Genomic DNA, 18,171 nt, shown 5'->3' with positions numbered 1-18,171 from the left:
AGCCCCAATCTCACATAAACCATGATAGCAATGATCTCCAATTTTAACTGAAATGACAGGCATGCCAACAACTGGTTTATTTTTCTCGAGCCCGTCTTGCTTTTTTCTAACAGGTTTTACAATTCTGCAGCTTCATCACAGAAGTAAATAACCTGGCCATCAACATTATCAACTAAGATATCTTTAACCATAGCAACTTTAGGCTCGATGATTATTTGTTCAGAAGGTTTAGGTGTGCTAACATAACTTTTATTAACCACAGTTGTAGCCTTAGAATTTTCCCTAATTCTAACAGGAAAGTCAGGTTTCTCAATATAAGTAGTAGGAACAATTTGATCAACATGGTTAACAATTATTTCTTCCTTCTTAATTTTAACAAGTTCCTCGGGTGATTTTTCAATGGGAGGATGATATTTAAACCACTTCTCCTTGGGAATATCAACATGGGTAGCAAGAGATTCACAAAAAGTAGCTACTATCTCAGTGTCAAGAGAATATTTAGTGCAAAACTCATGGAAATCACTAGTCTCCCTAAAAGATTTAACACAATCAAAATTGAGATTTATACCTAACTCTTTACCTTTGTTGATTTCCAATATTCAGAGTTGCGTGTAATCCTTCCAAGAAGATCCCAGTTGAATTCAATAGTCTCCTTCATATAGGAACCTGTAGCACAAGAATCGAGTAATACTTGATCATCATGAGAAAGTCGATCATAAATTTTTGTAAATCATTCTCTCGAGAGCTCATGGTTGGGGCAAGCGTGCATTATAGATTTTAGCCTCCCACAAGATTGAGCTATGCTTTATCCTTCATGAGGCCAACAATTATAGATAAAGTTCCGGTCACGATGAACTAGATGCATAGGATAAGACTTCTAAAGAAATTCCAGCTTGAAGCAATTCCAGTCCCATGATCCAATATAATACAATAGACTGTACCACATTAATGCCTTTCCCTCCAAATATAAAGGGAAAATCTTCTTTTTAAGTTTGTATCCGGGTTGACCTGAAAGATTAAAGAATCCACAAATCTCATTGACATATATCAAATGGTAACCAGGATGAGTTGTATCGTCATAAGGATTAGCCAATAGTTTCTCTACCATACCCGAAGGAATTTCATAATAAATATTTTTAGTTGGTTCAGTAGGTTAAGGAACAGCTTCCTCAACTTCCATCCAAGGCTAAGATGCCCCGAACAAGCCACTCAAAGGGTTACCATTCATAGTGACAAGCAACAGTAAATTTCAGCACATACCAAAAATGTTTCCTTACCAAACGCGCTTCACTCCCTGCTGATACGTCTCCAACGTATCTATAATTTTTGATTGCTCCATGCTGTTATATTAAAAAATTGGATGTTTTATAATCATTTTTTAGCAACTTTATATCATTTTTTGGGACTAACCTATTGACATAGTGCCAAGTACCAGTTTTTGTTTTTGCTGTTTTTTTCCTTCGCAGAAAACGCATATCAGATGAGGTACAATTGATAGAAACTTTATGGAGAGTTTTTGGACCATAATAAAACTTGGGTACCAAGAATGAGGAGCAAAAGAGACCTAGGGGCCACTAGAAATCAAGGCGCGCTAGAGGCCCTAGCGCGGCCTGGTGTCTAGTGGGGGCCTCGGGCACCCCCTCCACTGCCTCTGAGCTCTATAAATACCCCCAACATTCAGAAACCCTAGAGGAGTGGATGAATTTTTTTTCCAGCCGCCGCAAGTTCCACAACCATGAAATCGAATCTAGAGATCTTTCCGGAGAGGAAGACGACCACGGAGGGGTTCAACATCCTCACTGTTGCTCCTCCAATGATGCATGAGTAGTTCATGTTGGACCTACGGGTCCGTAGGCAGTAGCTAGATGGCTTTCTCTCTTGTTTTCTTTCTCGATACAATGGTCTCTTGGCGATCCATATGATGTAACTCTTTCTTTTGCGGTGTATTTGTTGGGATCCGATGAATTGTGAATTTATGATCAGATCTATGAAAACATATTCATGCTTGATTATTATAGCCTCGTATTTCTTCTCTAATATTTAGCTTTTGTCTGTCCAACTTGATATTTTATCTTGCAATGGGAAGATGTGCTTTGTGATGGGTTCGATCTTGTAGTACTCAATCTCAGTGACAGAAAGAGACATGACATGCATGTATCGTTGCTAACAAAGATAAAACTATGGGGTCTATTCCTACAAGAATAGATCATTTCTACATCATGTCATCGTTCATAAGGCATTACTCCATTTCTCCACGAACTTAATGCACTAGATGCATGTTGGATAACGGTCGATGTGTGGAGTAATAGAATTAGATGGAGGCAGAAGTTGGTCTACTTGCCTTGGACGTGATGCCTATATACATGATCATTATCTTGAATATCGTCACAATTATTTGCTTTTCTATCAATTTCCCAACAGTTATTTTTCTACCCACTGTTTGATATTTTTGAGAGAATCCACTAGTGAAACCTACGGCCCCTGGGTCTACTTCACATTATCTATTTGCAATCTCTACTTTACTATTTGCTTTTCTATTTTATTTGTTCTTTTGTTTTCAAATATATATTATCAAAAAACCAAAAAAATACCTTGCTGTTTTCTATTTTCTATCACTCATATTTGCATATATCAATCTATCCTTACTTTACCTATGAGGGATTGACAACCCCTCCACGTGATGGGTTGCAAGGATTTGTTATTTCTGTGCAGGTGCTCCTTACATAGTCTTGTGGATCTTCCTACATGATTGATGCCTTGGTTTCTTAACTGAGAGAAATACTTGACGTTTTTGTGCTAAATCACCCTTTAAGCTTGGAGAGAAACCAACGCATCGATGAGCGTAAGAAAGATTTCGAGCGTCGTTGCTAGGGACGATCAAGTCAAGATCTTGCATTTTATTTATTTTAGGCTAGCCCAATAACAATGTTTGAAATTTCTAATAAATCCTAGAGGCCCACGCAGCCCATTCGTGCAAGGCAAGAGATGGAAAAGTTTAGTCCCGTGTTGCTAGTCTAGTGGGAGTTGGACCTCCTTATAAGGTAGGATGTTTCGACACATGTATGAGCATGAGAATAAAAGAGACATACACGTGTGCTACTCCTCCGCCGCCCGCCTCGCCTTGTCACGACGCGTCGCAGGTTGCGGGAATGAGTCGAACTAAATTTTTTCCATGCATGACTTGTATACGAAAGGTTACTCGGAAGCTGAAAGTTTTTGTTGTAGTGGACATTGAATACGAACGATTTGCCCTTTGGCTGCTTCCTATTCGTTTCATCTCCCTCATTCTCTTCAGCTCCCATTGTTGGCCTCTCGCCTCCTTCTTTGGCGCCTATACGTATCAGAACTTCTTCTTCCTCTTGCCACCGGTTCCAATCTCTGTGTTGTTGTTGTCTTCCTCATCCCTTCTTGCGGCGTGCACCGCAGGCCGGGACAGTAGGCCTCCGAAACTGCACATCTTTGAGTCATGTACGGGAGAAGGGTGATAAGGTTTTTGGTGAGCGCTCCGCGCGTCTACTGACTTCTTCATCATGGATTCCAACAACTACTTCCCCGACAACAACTTCTTCCCCGACGTTGACAACCTCTTCGACGACATGGCTGGCAAGAACACCGACCCCAGGACAAGTTCTTACGCTGTTGTTTCGTATGTCTTCGTGTTCTCTCTATTTAATATCTTACCTCAGTATCTTGCTCTATTGTTTCTGGTTGTAGCCTCTATTTTACATATGTTCTCTTTTAGTTCATATGTGCACATGCCTTTTGCTGTCTGTTCTTAATATTACATGACTTGTTTTATCTCTATTATGTTAGTCATGTTTTATCTATCTTTTCTGTTAATAAAATCCTATGGTAAATTGCTAATATTTCCAACAATGCAAAAACCTTATTATAGGAAATTTACCCCAAGTGTTTTTGCTGCTTCCATGAGACCTCCTATGTTTGAGGGTATCCACTATAAGAGGTCGCGCATGAGAGCCGTTCTATGGTTTCAAACCATGAGCTGCTATGACGCCACTTTTCGCAAACGTGGAGGAGATTATGATGCTCAACGGGAAAAACCTTTTCAGAAAATGGATACCCTATTTAAGGCTGCTCTCTTGAGTATTCTTGCTGAGAACATAGTTGATGCTTATGCGTCAATTGATAATGGAAAAGATATGTGGGATGCACTCGAGGCCAAGTTTGGGGTCTCGGATGCTCGCAGTGGGATGGACATCATGGAACAACTCTATGACTACAGGATGACCGAAGAGCGCTCTGTGGTTGAGCAAGCTCATGAGATACGGTCATTTGCTAGAGAACTTGAGCACTTCAATTGTATGCTACCGGACAAGTTTATTGTCGGACGCATCATCACTAAGTTTCCTCCGTCGCGGAGAAACTTTGCTACCTTACTAAAACATAAGAGGCAGGAGTTTTCTGTTCTGGATCTCATTGGTACTCTTGATGTGGAAGAAAAGGCGAGAGCAAAAGACACAGGTGCTCGAGGTATTGACAGAGGATTCAGTGCCAATCTAGTACAGAAGAAAAACTTCGAGCCCCACAAGTTCAAGAACAAGGGCAAGTTTGATGGTAAAGCAAAGTTTGATGGGAAGAACAAGGCTGTACAGCACACCAACTTCAAGAATAAGAATGACAAGAAGAAAGGTTTTTGTCATGTGTGTGAAGATCCTCACCATTGGGCTCCTAATTTCCCTAAACATTATGACAAGTGTCATCTTGGGAAAGGCGGCAAGACTGCTAATGTTGTCATTGGTGACACTAACGTGAATGACGTAGCGTATGGTATATTTCCCACTATTATTTTTGTATGTCATTCCCCCGACTGGTTGATTGACATGGGTGCTAATGTGCATGTATGCGGTGATATTACCATGTTTTCGTCTTATCAGACCGTAGGGACTTCCACTATGCTGATGGCAATGGTTCAAGTGCTTCTGTTCATGGTGTTGGGACGGTCGATCTGAAATTTACTTCGGGGAAGATCGTGCGGCTGAAGAACGTGCATTATGTCCCCTCTGTCAATAAAAATCTTGTTAGCGGGTCTCTTCTGTGTAGATATGGATACAATCTTGTCTTTGAGTCGAATAAATTTGTAATATCCAAGTATGGAACTTTTGTTGGTAAAGGCTATGAGTCAGGAGGCCTGTTCCATTTATCCTTGTCAGATGTTTGCAATAAAGTTGTTAATCATGTTTCCAACAATAGTGAATCAAATGTGTGGCATTCGCATCTCTGTCGGTTAATTTTGGTTGCATGTCACGACTATCCAAATTGAATTTAATCCCTAGTTTCACCATTGTCAAGGGATCTAAGTGTCAAGTTTGTGTGCAAGCTACAACCTTGTATGTCTCACAAGACTCTAGAAACGAGAAATCTTGCACCACTGGAGCTCATACATTCAGATCTATGTGAAATGAATGGTATTTTGACAAAAGGTGGAAATAAATATTCCATGATGTAACTTGATAACCCCATGATACGTCTCAAACGTATCTATAATTTCTGATGGTTTCATGCTGTTATCTTGTCATCTTTGGATGTTTTATGTACCTTTTATATCTTTTTTGGGACTAACTTATTAATTCAGTGCCAAGTGTTAGTTCCTGTTTTTTCTGTGTTCTTGGCTCTTTTCAGATCTGATTTTGGAATGGAGTCCAAACGGAATAAAATCCCCGAAATGATTTTTTCCCAAACGGAAGAAGATCAGGGGGCGTGTGGGCCAAGCCAGGAGGGCTCCAGGGAGCCCACAAGCCCCCACTCCGCCACCAGGGGAGGCGGCGGTGGCAGGGCTGGTGGCCTCCCTGAGCGCCCCCTGAGCTAGATCTTTGTCCTATATATTCCCTAAAATACAGCAAAAAAATCAGGGGTGCCTCGAAAATACTTTTCCGCCGCCGCAAGCTTCCGTTTCCGCGAGATCTCATCTGGAGACCCTTCCCGGCGCCCTGCTGGAGGGGACTTTGGAGTTGGAGGGCTTCTTCATCATCATCATCGCCCCTCCAATGACTCGTGAGTAGTTCACTTCAGACCTACGGGTCCATAGTTAGTAGCCAGATGGCTTCTTCTCTATCTTGGATCTTCAATACAAAGTTCTCCATGATCTTCATGGAGATCTATCTGATGTAATCTTCTTTGGCGGTGTGTTTGTCGAGATCCGATGAATTGTGGATTTGTGATCAGATTATCTATGATATATATTTGAGTATTTGCTGATTTCTTATTTGCATGATTTGATATCCTTGTAAGTCTCTCTGAGTCTTGGGTTTTGTTTGGCCAACTAGATCTATGATTCTTGCAATGGGAGAAGTGCTTTGTTTTGGGTTCTACCATGTGGTGACCTTTCCCAGTGACAGTAGGGGCAGCAAGGCACACATTAAGTAGTTGCCATCAAGGGTAACAAGGTGGGCTCTGTCATTGATATGAGATTGTCCATCTACATCATGTCATCTTGCTTAAGGCGTTACTCTGTTCTTTTGGACTTAATACACTAGATGCATGCTAGATAGCGGTCGACGTGTGGAGTAATAGTAGTAGATGCGGACAGTATCGGTCTACTTGTTTTGGACGTGATGCCTATAGATATAATCATTGCCATAGATAACGTCACGACTTTGTGCGGTTCTATCAATTGCTCGACAGTAATTTGTTCACCCACCGTCTACTTGCTTTCATGAGAGAAGCCACTAGTAAACACTACGGCCCCCGGGTCTATTCACGTCTATCGTTTCCACTTTTGCTTTTACTTTGCTTTGTTACTTTGTTGCTTTCAGTTCTCACTTGGCAAACAATCTTTAAGGGATTGACAACCCCTTCATAGCGTTGGGAGCAGGTTCTTTGTGTTTGTGCAGGATCTTGTGATACTCCTCCACTGGATTGATACCTTGGTTCTCAAACTAAGGGAAATACTTACCGCCGCGGTGCTACATCACCCTTTCCGCTTCGAGGGAACACCAACGCAAGGCTCCAAGGGCACGGGGGAAATCCTTTGCATATTTTCCTAGGAAGTCCCTTAAGGCGTAGCCGCAGCAGAAGGATTCCTGGTGCCGTCGACACGACTATTCCTGGCGCCGTTGATAGGGAAGCACAGCTGACATCACCCCACTAGATACTGCCATGTGTATCTTCTGAAATCTAAGGATGAGGCTTTGAACTATTTCAAGATCTATAAAGCTGAAGCTAAAAACCAACTTCATCGAAAAATCAAGAGGCTTAGGTACGATCGTGATGGAGAGTATTTTGCAAATGAATTTGATTCCTTCTATGAGGAACATGGTATAATCCATGAGAGGACTCCTCCCTATTCACGTCAGTCAAATGGGGTAGCCAAAAGAAAGAACCGTACTCTCACTGATTTGGTTAACGCCATGTTAGACACATCGGGTCTCTCCAAGGCATCATGGGGGGAGGCGATATTGACTACATGTCATGTCCTAAACCGAGTTGCCACTAAGAAGAAAGAGATAACTCCATTCAAGTAATGGGAGTTGAAAAGGATAAAACTCGCTTATCTACGAATCTGGGGTTGTTTCACGAAAGTCAATGTACCAATTCCGAAGAAGCGCAAGCTGGGACCAAAAACTGTGGATTGTGTTTTCCTGGGATATACTTCTCATAGCATTGGCTATAGATTCTTGGTTGTAAAATCTTAGGTATCTGACATGCATGTCGGTACAATCATGGAGTCGAATGATGCGACTTTCTTCGAAGATATATTTCCCATGAAGGATATGTTTACCTCATCTAATCAAGAGATGTCTAGTTCATCGAATCATGAATTAGTTACAATTACTGAACCTACCATTTTGATGGAACACTTTGAAAACTCTGTGGAGGAGAACAATTAAGTTCCTACCAGGAGCAAGAGACAGAGGACTCCAAAGTCCTTTGGTGATGATTTTCTTGTGTATCTCATAGATGACACTCCCAATTCTATTTCAGAGGCCTATGCATGTGAAGATGCTGACTACTGGAAGGAAGCGGTCCATAGTGAGATATATTCCATCTTGGAAAATGAAAATTGGGAGATCATTGGTCGTCCTTATGGGTGCAAAGCTATAGGATGCAAATGGTATTCAAGAAGAAGCTTAGGCATGATGGTACTCTCGAGAAGTATAAGGCACGGCTGGTGGCTAAGCATTATACCCAAAAGGAAGGTGAAGACTTATTTGATACTTACTCACCTGTGGCTCGACTGATCACTATCCGAGTACTACTTTCACTATCCACCTCACATGGTCTTCTCGTTCATCAAATGGATGTTAAGACTACTTTCCTAAATGGAGAGTTGGATGAGGAAATTTACATGGAATAACCAGATGGGTTTGTAGTAGATGGTGAGGGAGGAAAAGTGTGCAAGTTGCTGAAGTCTTTGTATGGACTTAAGGAGGCACCCAAGCAGTGGCATGAGAAGTTTGAAAGAACTTTAACTGCTGCAGGATTTGTTATAAACGAAGCTGATAAACGTGTGTACTATCGCCATGGTGGGGGCGAGGGAGTTATCCTTTGCTTGTATGTTGATGGCATACTGATTTTTGGAACAAATCTTAATGTTATTAAGGAGGTCAAGGATTTCCTATCTCACTATTTTGAGATGAAGTATTTAGGAGTGGATGATGTCATTCTAAACATCAAGTTGTTGAGAGACGATGATGGTGGGATTACATTGCTTCAATCTCATTATGTGGAAAAGATCTTGAGTCGCTTTGGATATAGTGACTGCAAGCCCTATCCAACACCATATGATAACAGTGTGCTACTTCGAAAGAATCAAAGAATTTCTAGAGATCAATTGAAATATTCTCAGATTATTGGCTCTCTTATGTACTTAGCCAGTGCTACAAGACCTCACATCTATTTTTCTGTTAGCAAACTGAGTCGGTTTGTCTCAAAACCAAGAGATGTGCATTGGAAAGCTCTAGAGAGAGTCTTGCGTTATTTGAAAGGCACTGCGAATTATGGAATTCACTACACTGGACATCCAAAGGTGCTTGAAGGGTATAGTGACTGAAACTGGATCTCTGATGCTGATGAGATAAAGGCCACGAGCGGATATATATTCACTCATGGAGGTGGCACTATTTCTTGGAAGTCTTGCAAGTAAACCATCTTAACGAGGTCAACAATGGAAGCAGAACTCACGGCACTAGATACAACTACAGTCGAAGTAGATTGGCTTCGTTGGATCTTGAATGACTTGTCGGTTGTTGAGAAACCTGTACCAGGTATCCTTATGAACTGCGGCAATCAAACTGTGATCACGAAAGTTAGCAACTCAAAGTATACCCCGAAGTCATAAAGACACGTTCGGAGAAGGTTAAAATCTGTCAAGAAAATGAGAAACTCCGGAGTTATTACATTGGATTATATATATTCAAACATCAAAAAATATGGCAGATCCTTGTACTAAGGGCCTATCACGTAATGTGATAGATAATGCATTAAAGGAGATGGGTATGAGACCCACAATATGAGCTGTTCACAGTGGTAACATATTCTGTGTGATCAGAGATCCCATGAATTAGATGTGGAAGACAAGCTATTAGTCCACTTAGAGGAAAGTATCCTTACCATTGATAATACCACTCCATGAAGATGTAGTACTTTCCGAAACTGCATGGCAGGTTGATATACATGTTAATATGTTCTAAGTGGCAGATTGAAGCACATATGTTGTCCTACAGAACATCTTTTGAAGAACATACCTATATGAGTCTAATCGTTAACGTCGCAATCTATGAGAGTAGGATGCTCTCTAGTAAACCCATGAAAGGTCTCGGAGTATGACACATAAGCTCCATCCGCAAGGAAGTCCCACAGTAGCCTAGTATCGGCCAAGGCTTAGTGTGAAGCTAGATTCGCAGAAAACTTGCAGTTCAAGGCCTAGTCCACTATTCAAGTTGCTTCCTAGTGTAACATAGAGTTCTAGGTGGAAGTTCAACTTAACAGCCTCCAGTGCACTACCGGTATATAAAAAAGTGTTTTGGAACCAAAGGCAAATTTTGTCTATTTTGGGCCAGCCCGATAACAATTTCAGAATTTCCTAATAAATCCTAGAGGCCCACGCATCCCATTCGTGTAAGGCAAGAGATCGAAAAGCTTAGTCCCACATTGCTAGTTTAGTGGGAGTTGGACCTTTATAAGGGAGGATGTTTCCACACATGTATGATCATGAGAGCAAGAGAGACATGCACGCGTGCTCCTCCTCCGCCGCCGGCCACCTCGCCTCGTCACGATGCGCCGTGGGTTGCGGGAAGGAGCCAGGCCGAACTAAATTTTTTGCATGCGCGACTGGTACATGAAAGGTTACTCGGAAGCTGGAAGTTTTTGTTGTAGTGGACATTGAATACGAAAGTTGCGCCCTTCGTTGATGCATGTTCGTTTCGTCTTTGTTGATGCCTCTCGCCCCCTGCTCTTGCACCTATAAAAGGTAGGTCCCTCCACTCTAGACGTATCAGAACTTCTTCTTCCTCTCGCCATCGGTTCCAATCTCTGTGTTGCTGCTGTCTTCCTCATCCTGGCTTGCAACATGCACCACAGGTCGGGACAGTAGGGCTCTAAAAATGCACCTCTTTGAGTCCTGTATGGGAGAAGGGTGATAAGATTTTTGGGGAGCGCTCCGCGCGACTACTGACTTCTTCATAACAGACTCCAGCGACTACTTCCCCGACGACACCTTCTTCCGTGACATCGCAACCTCTTCGATGACATGGCTGGCGAGAACACCGACCCCAAGACAAGTGCTCCCGCCGTCGTTCCATATGTCTTCATGTTCTCTCTGTTTAATATCTTATCTCGGTATCTTGCTCTATCATTTCTGGTTCTAACCTCTGTTTTACGTATGTTGTCTTTTAGTTCATATGTGCACATGCCTTTTGCTGTCTCTTCTTTATACTCCCTCCGTTCCTAAATATAAGGTGTATTATTTTTTCAAAAAGTCAAACTTCTCAAACTTTGACCAAGTTTATTGACAAAAATACCAATCTCTAGAATACAAAATAATTTTCACTAGATTCACCCTCAAATACATTTTTATCTTATATATATTAGCTATTGTAAATATTTATATATTTTGCTATAATATTGGTCAAACATAGACAACGGTTAACTTGTTGAAAAACTAATACACCTTATATTTAGGAACGGACGGAGTATTACATGACTTTTTTCATATCTATTATGAGAGTCATGTTTTATTTATATTTTCTATTAATAAAATCCTATGGTAAATTGCTCATATTTCCAATAGATCTATCAGGTTCCTACACACAAATCTCACATCGTTGCAATTACATTATTTGCCATTTGCCTCGCATTTTCCTCTCCCCCACTTCACAAAACTTTTCGATCTTATTTGCCTTCATTCCGTTTGTCATTTTCTTGCTGGATCTTTTTTTCGAATGATCATTATGTCTTGCATTACTACTCCTCCTTTGTGACCAAATTTCAAAGTCTTGTGCTTCAAATAGAAACAAGGAAAAAATTCGAAAGGTGCTTGATATATGTTGAAGGAATCTTATCGTGTTTGCATTCTAAAAGGACGTGCAAATATTTTGCTCCGTAATTTTTATATAGGATTGAACATGCAACACATAACCCTTCTAGATTTTGCTGCTAAAGGGAATTCTGTTGAGATTGATGCTAATGCTGCTTATGAAACAATAGATGGGATATTCGGCGTTCCGACATTCAAAAAGGGTTTATTTTTACACAAGAAGGAGGACAAATATTAATCAAATTGGGAGATATACACGAAAATTTTGTTGAATTAAAAAAATATTATGAACATCTCAAACATACTAGTGGAAACATCAATCACATGAATCTTTGATTACCTTGTGTAATAAGCGTTTGGATATTTTGGATCTTAAGATGTCCTATTTTCCTGAGAATATTGGAAAACATAAAGAGCCACCTGGCTTTGAGAAAGCCCTTACCGATATAGCACAAACTAAAGATGATAATACTTGAATCTATGATATATGCCTAGCTAGGTCGTAAAACGATAACGCTTGTTGGGAGGCAACCCAATGAATAAAATTTATTTTCACTTTTTCTTTCTATTCTTGAGTGTTTGAAAAATTATGCTACTACTATAATTGTCATTTTTGCGTTTTATTTAGTGTTCGTGCCAAGTAAAGCCTTTGGAATTATGTGGGGTGTTAGTTGTTTCAATCCTGTTGTAAAACAGAAACTTTTGCATCGAGTAGACATAATCCTAAAAATCACAGTTTCGTCAAAAGTTTCTAAATTTGTTGCACAAGATTAATATACAAAATAACAACGTTGTCCTAATTTTTCGGAATTGTTGCAGTTACATAAATATCAGTAAATTTCGAATCTTTACAAACTTTTCTGTTTTTAACAAATTCTACTTTCTTTGCGTTATGTGCTTATTTTAATAATTCTATGGTTTATATCGGGGGTCATAAGCCATCGTAAATTTAGAATACAGTAGGTATAATGCAAAAATAAAATTGGAATAGGTTTTCAAGAGTACCTATACTAAAGTTTGGTTTTCTTATACTAATGGATCTCATGAAATTTTGTTGAGTTTTGTGTGATTAAAGTTTTCAAGTTTTGAGTAAAATCATGATGGATGAAGGAATAAGGAGTGATAAAAGCCTAAGCTTGGGGATGCTCATGGCACCCCAAGGCAATATATAAGGAGTACCAAGCAACTAAGCTTGGGGATGCCCCGGAAGGCATCCCCTCTTTCTTTCAAACATCATCAGTACTTTTACTTGGAGCTATATTTTTATTTGTCAAATATCATGAGTTTTGCTTCGAGCATATTGTACCATTTGTGTCTTTGCTTTATTTTCTGGTTACTTTTTCATAATAAACCTTGCTGGACACACCCACTTGAGAGATCTAAATTATGTTATGATTGTTAGAATCGCTCTATATGCTTCACTTAATTTTTTTTCGAGCCATGGAATTCCTCAATTGCTTCACTTATATCTTTTTTAGTATGGTGGTGTTGTTATTTTGAAGAAATTTTCTCTCATGCTTTACTTAGATTATTCTATTAGTTGCTAAAATTTTGAAGAAATCCTCTCTTGCTTCACTTATATAATTTTGAGAGTTGAAAATTTTAAAGAAACTTGTGCTCTCGTTCTACACTTATACTTGTTTGAGAGCTTGTTATTTGCATTGCGAGTTTTCTTTAAATGAAAATTAGTCCCAAAGTAATGAATGTCTAGGAAAGATATAGTAAAAAATCTCATGAAGATCATTGGATATTAAACTTGATTCTTTGCAATAGTTTTGCGATATGAAGATAGTAATATGTGGGTTATGTTGATGATAATTATGCTCTAGTAAGAATATTGGTCTTAAAGTTTGTGATTCCCTATGCATGCACATGAAATCAATAATTATGCTACGAAATTACATCCTACGTATGTTGCATTATTCAGTGTTAGTTATGTTTAATGTTCACTTATGATGATTTTGTTCCTTGGTTGGGCGCTTCTCAATCGTCTAGCCTTCACTTGTACTAAGCGGGAATATTGCTTGTGCATCCAAATACTAAACCCAAAGTTGTGCCAAATGAGTCCACCATACCTACCTATATGTGGTATTTCAACACCATTCCAAGTAAATTTGTATGTGCCAACTCTAATATTCAAAATAAAATTCTGTTTTGTGTGCCCGTACCGCTCATGAAGCGGCGAGGGGTGGCCGTTATCTTCCATGTTAAATAGGTTATTCTCAAGATGAGTGTTTATTCACTTGTCATTGCATGACAGTCTGAAGGTAATAGGGATGTCCAGTCCCAAAAAGGGAAAAAAATACGTTATCCAACAATAAATTCCTTGGGAAGTGTTAGTATGGACGGTAGCCGTGGAATGTGAAAGAAAAGTGGAAAAAGGAATAAACTTTATTTTCAGTTTGGGAACTGCCTATAAATTTTTATAACATGGAGGATATTGGAAACTCTTAATCGTTCTCGTTGACAAGAAAAGCATGCCTATCGGGACCCTGATCCAAAGCCATAGGAATCCAGCCTGTAACACATCACATCTGTTTGCGGTCTCACGCACGGTTATCCCCACGGCTGCAGCCTTACCTTAGCCGGGACCATTTGCGCCTTTTGACTCGCGTATGTAATTGTTTCTCTAGCATTCGAATGTCAAAGAACCCGGATCGACATGTCTAGTCATAAATTCAAGCGGCAGTTCCATACAGGGACAGGCATACATGACCTAGCAAAGGAGGTGTCGGTCATCAGCGAGTGTAGACGAGTCGTAGCAAGCTACAAGGACTCCATTACACCGCATGACATTCCCCAAAGGGACAGACACATCAGCTAACAAGGACACATGCCGATCAACCAATGTGTCCGGAGCAGTAGCGAACTACCATGGCTCGGTGGAAACACAAAGGGGCATTTCCCCGTAAAGAGTGCTACTAAGGCATACGACTAGGTGTTCGAACCCCATACATATCAAGTACAACACATGTACGCATGCCATACTCGATATGCATAGATACATTGATGGCATCACAACATAACCATAAACATACAAACTTTATTTAGAAGCCTCGGAAGAGCCTTACACATAATATTACACCGGTAGGGGTCTCGCGACCCATCATCACAAGTCGTTCAACAAGTCTTACAAGCCAGCGGAAGATTAAAACTATCTGAGTACACACAGATGGAAAGGATATAAGGCACATGGCCTGACTATCTATAGACCCAACCTTTGTGCACGTCATGTTTTCTCGTACACGAGTCCACTAACTCCACATCAATACACCATCATGGAATCTTTCCGTCACCCTACGGAAATGCCATCCACGACACTCACACTTATCTTGACATTTTTATGAGTAGCCATTATAATTGTCTATGAACAACATATGTTTCCAAGTAGTCCATATCCGCGGACGCGGCTATTCGAATAAATCATAACCCTGCAGGGGTGTACTTCCTCACACACGCTCTCGCCATTTATCGCTATGTGCACGTCATGTACCTCGGCAACCTTCAAGCGGAAGCCCAACGAGGGGAGTCGGCCACGACCTTTAACCACTCTAATACCTAATCCAGGTTTATCGCCAATCTGAGGGTAACCCGCACGGAAGTCCGTCCGAGGTTTCCGCCACGGCCCCAAACGATGTGCGCAGGGTTCCCAAGCCCACCATCCGGGTGTCACTTGGTACACCGTGCCACTGCCTACTGCATCATAGCCCACCTCTAAGGTCAGCACTATGCACGGCCTCCAGCATGACTATAAACACCAGAAACTACATGCAATTCCTGGACCGAGTAATAAGCGATTAATAAGTCAAGCGGGGTCATATTTCAGGGCCCAGCATGTGGTAGTATCTTGTCTTGGATTACATACATGGAACTCAATTCCTAAGGACGGTTCCAATGAAATAACCCACCATGTACTCCTAAATTGCCTTTCACCGGTACCTTTGCCAAATCAGGTTCAACACACAACCTTTAATAACTGAACACATTCTCACGATCCTATTCATCACCCAGATGACAGACCATACACAACTCTAAGCATAGCATGCATAGCAGCATAAGGCACATCAAGACTCAAGCATCTACCAGTTATGCTAGGTTGCATGGTTCAGCTATTTACTGTGACAAGGACAGGTCATGCAAAGGAAGTGGGTTCAACTAACGTGGTAAAAGTATTGAAAGCATTTTGACCTAATGCAATAAGTAATAGCAGGAGCGAGAACATGGGATTTATCAGGATGATCAAAAATGGTTGCTTGCCTTGTTGCTCAGCAGAGGGGTGATATCCGTCAGTCGGATAATCAATCATATCTGAAGGGGCGGGGCCTACTGAATAACAACATACAATCACTATCAATCATATGCAACAATCATGATGCATGAACATGGCATGAAATGAAGGGTGATATGTTTCAATATGGTTGGTGAAACCTTAGATTGCATCTGGTTTGAAATCCAAATTCAATATTGTTTGAAAAGACATATTTATTTTAAATCATTTAATTGATTTGACCTGATGCTGTTTCATAACTTTATTTTTCATGCATGAAAGTAGCACCATTGTGTTCATTGAATTTTTCTCATCAATTTGCATATATTATTTGTCTGATTTGGAGTTATATTCAATTTTCTATGAATTTCCAGAGTTTTGAAACTATTCTGGAATTATATTAAATCCAGAATTAGATTTATTGCATCAGCATGACATCAGCAAGTGAGCTGGCCGTTGAAAGTCAAACCTGACTAGTGGGACCCACTAGTTAGTGACTCTGGCCAGTTTTTAGTTTAAGTTTAAACTTAATGAGCTAATTAACAGGGCTGGACCCACATGTCAGTGACCATTTGACTTTTAATATAATTTTTATTTTTATTTTAACTAAACTTTAATTAAACAGGGGGCTAGCCCCACTTGCCACAGACTCAGGGGAGTCAACCCCACCGGCGATGGGGTCAAACCCACCGGCGGCGAGGCTCCAGCGACCACCAGAACGGCGGAGGGCCTCGGGTTTGCTATTCCGGTGACCAAATGCACGGTGGAGGGCACCAGACGATCGGTCATTCGATCGCAGCTCCATTTTTGCAAAGAGCAGGGGCTGAAATCACCGGAGATGACGTCGGCGACGAGTTCAGCGGCTGTCGGAGTTCGGGCACCATCAGGATCATAGCTACGGGGCCTATCACGCACGGGGCTGAGCTCGTAGAACACCTACATGATGCACTAAAGCTAATGGTGGCCTCAGAATGACCAACCGATAACCGGAGGGCTACCGGTGACAAGGTCCCGCGGCGGATCTCGTCGGCTCCAGTGGAATCGGGGCCTAGAGCTCGGTATCGAAGGGGAAAATGAGGGGGAAAGCACCCTGAGCTCACAGGGTGTGCAAAGGCGACGAGAGCAGGCTCGGGGATGGTCTGAGGAGGGAGAACGACGGCGGCGAGCTCCGGGGATCCGAGGTTGAAGACGATAGCGTCACGACCTCTCAGGGGTTCTCGGCGTCGAGCGACTGGTTGGAGAGCTTTACGGGACCAAGGCGAAGCTAAGGCGCAGCTCACGTGAGAGGGAGAGGGGCTGGAGTGATGGCGCACTCGAGGTCAACTTGGGATCTAATGGCGGCCGAGAGAGGAGAGAGCTGGGGGAGGAATGAGGCGAGGAGGAGCTCGGGGACGGTTGCGGTTGGCTTATCCCCTCCTTGCCAGCGCGAAGCGGCGGCCAGGCAAGCACGCAGGTGCGTGGCCACGCCGGAGGGAGCGGCGACCACCTCCTGCTGCTCGCTGGCACGAGGACGACGACAGGGGAGCAGCTGGGCCTGGGCCAGGTACGCGACAGGTAGGCATTTTTCTATTTTCTCTCTTTTCTGTTTCTGTTAATTACTTTCTGACTTTCTTTTGTTTTATTTTTGGCTCCAAACTATTCCTAAAATAGTTTGAAACATACTGAAATGTTATTTGGAATATTTCCAAACAGGTATAAAAGTTTTAGCATTTTTGAAACCTTTGAAATATTTGAAATCAATTATATAGTTGATTTCAGTAGCTTTTAACTTTAAAATAAAATGCAAAAAGCACTTTGAAAATATATTTTATCTGTGATATTTTGTTTTCAACATTTATCAGAAAAGATGAACTTTTCTAATGGCCATTTTGAAAACTTTAATTTGCCACCAAAATTGAAAAGCTTTTGAATATAGAGTTGCTAGGTTTTGCTTTGGTTTTCTTTCTTTCCTTTTGGATTTTATTTCATTTTCTTGGATGCAAAGAAGAAGACATGAGCACAACTTGCTAGACTCTAATATGATTAGAGTTGTGACAACTCACCCCCACTCAAAAGAATCTCGTCCCAAGATTTGGAAGTCGTCGGGAATAGCGCGGGATACTCAAGTCGAAGACGATCCTCTCTTTCCCATGTTGCCTCTTTTTCAGAATGTTTTGACCATTGAACTTTAAGATACTTGAGGTTTCAACGTCGAGTGGTATGCTCAGCTTGATCAAGAATACGAACAGGGTATTCTCAGTATGAAAGCTTATCTTGGAGATCAAGAGTTTCGTGGTCCACTTCACGGATAGGATCCGAAAAGCAACGCCTGAGTTGCGTGACGTGGAATACATCATGAACCTTGGAAAGATGCGGAGGAAGTTCCAATTGATAGGAAAGTTCTCCTCATTTGGCAAGAATGCGAAAAGGA

This window comes from Hordeum vulgare, chromosome 2H (genome assembly GCF_904849725.1).
Source record: "Hordeum vulgare subsp. vulgare chromosome 2H, MorexV3_pseudomolecules_assembly, whole genome shotgun sequence".
Classification (NCBI taxonomy): Eukaryota; Viridiplantae; Streptophyta; class Magnoliopsida; order Poales; family Poaceae; genus Hordeum; species Hordeum vulgare.
The sequence above is the reverse complement of the archived record's forward strand: the minus strand, read 5'-3'. Positions refer to the sequence as shown.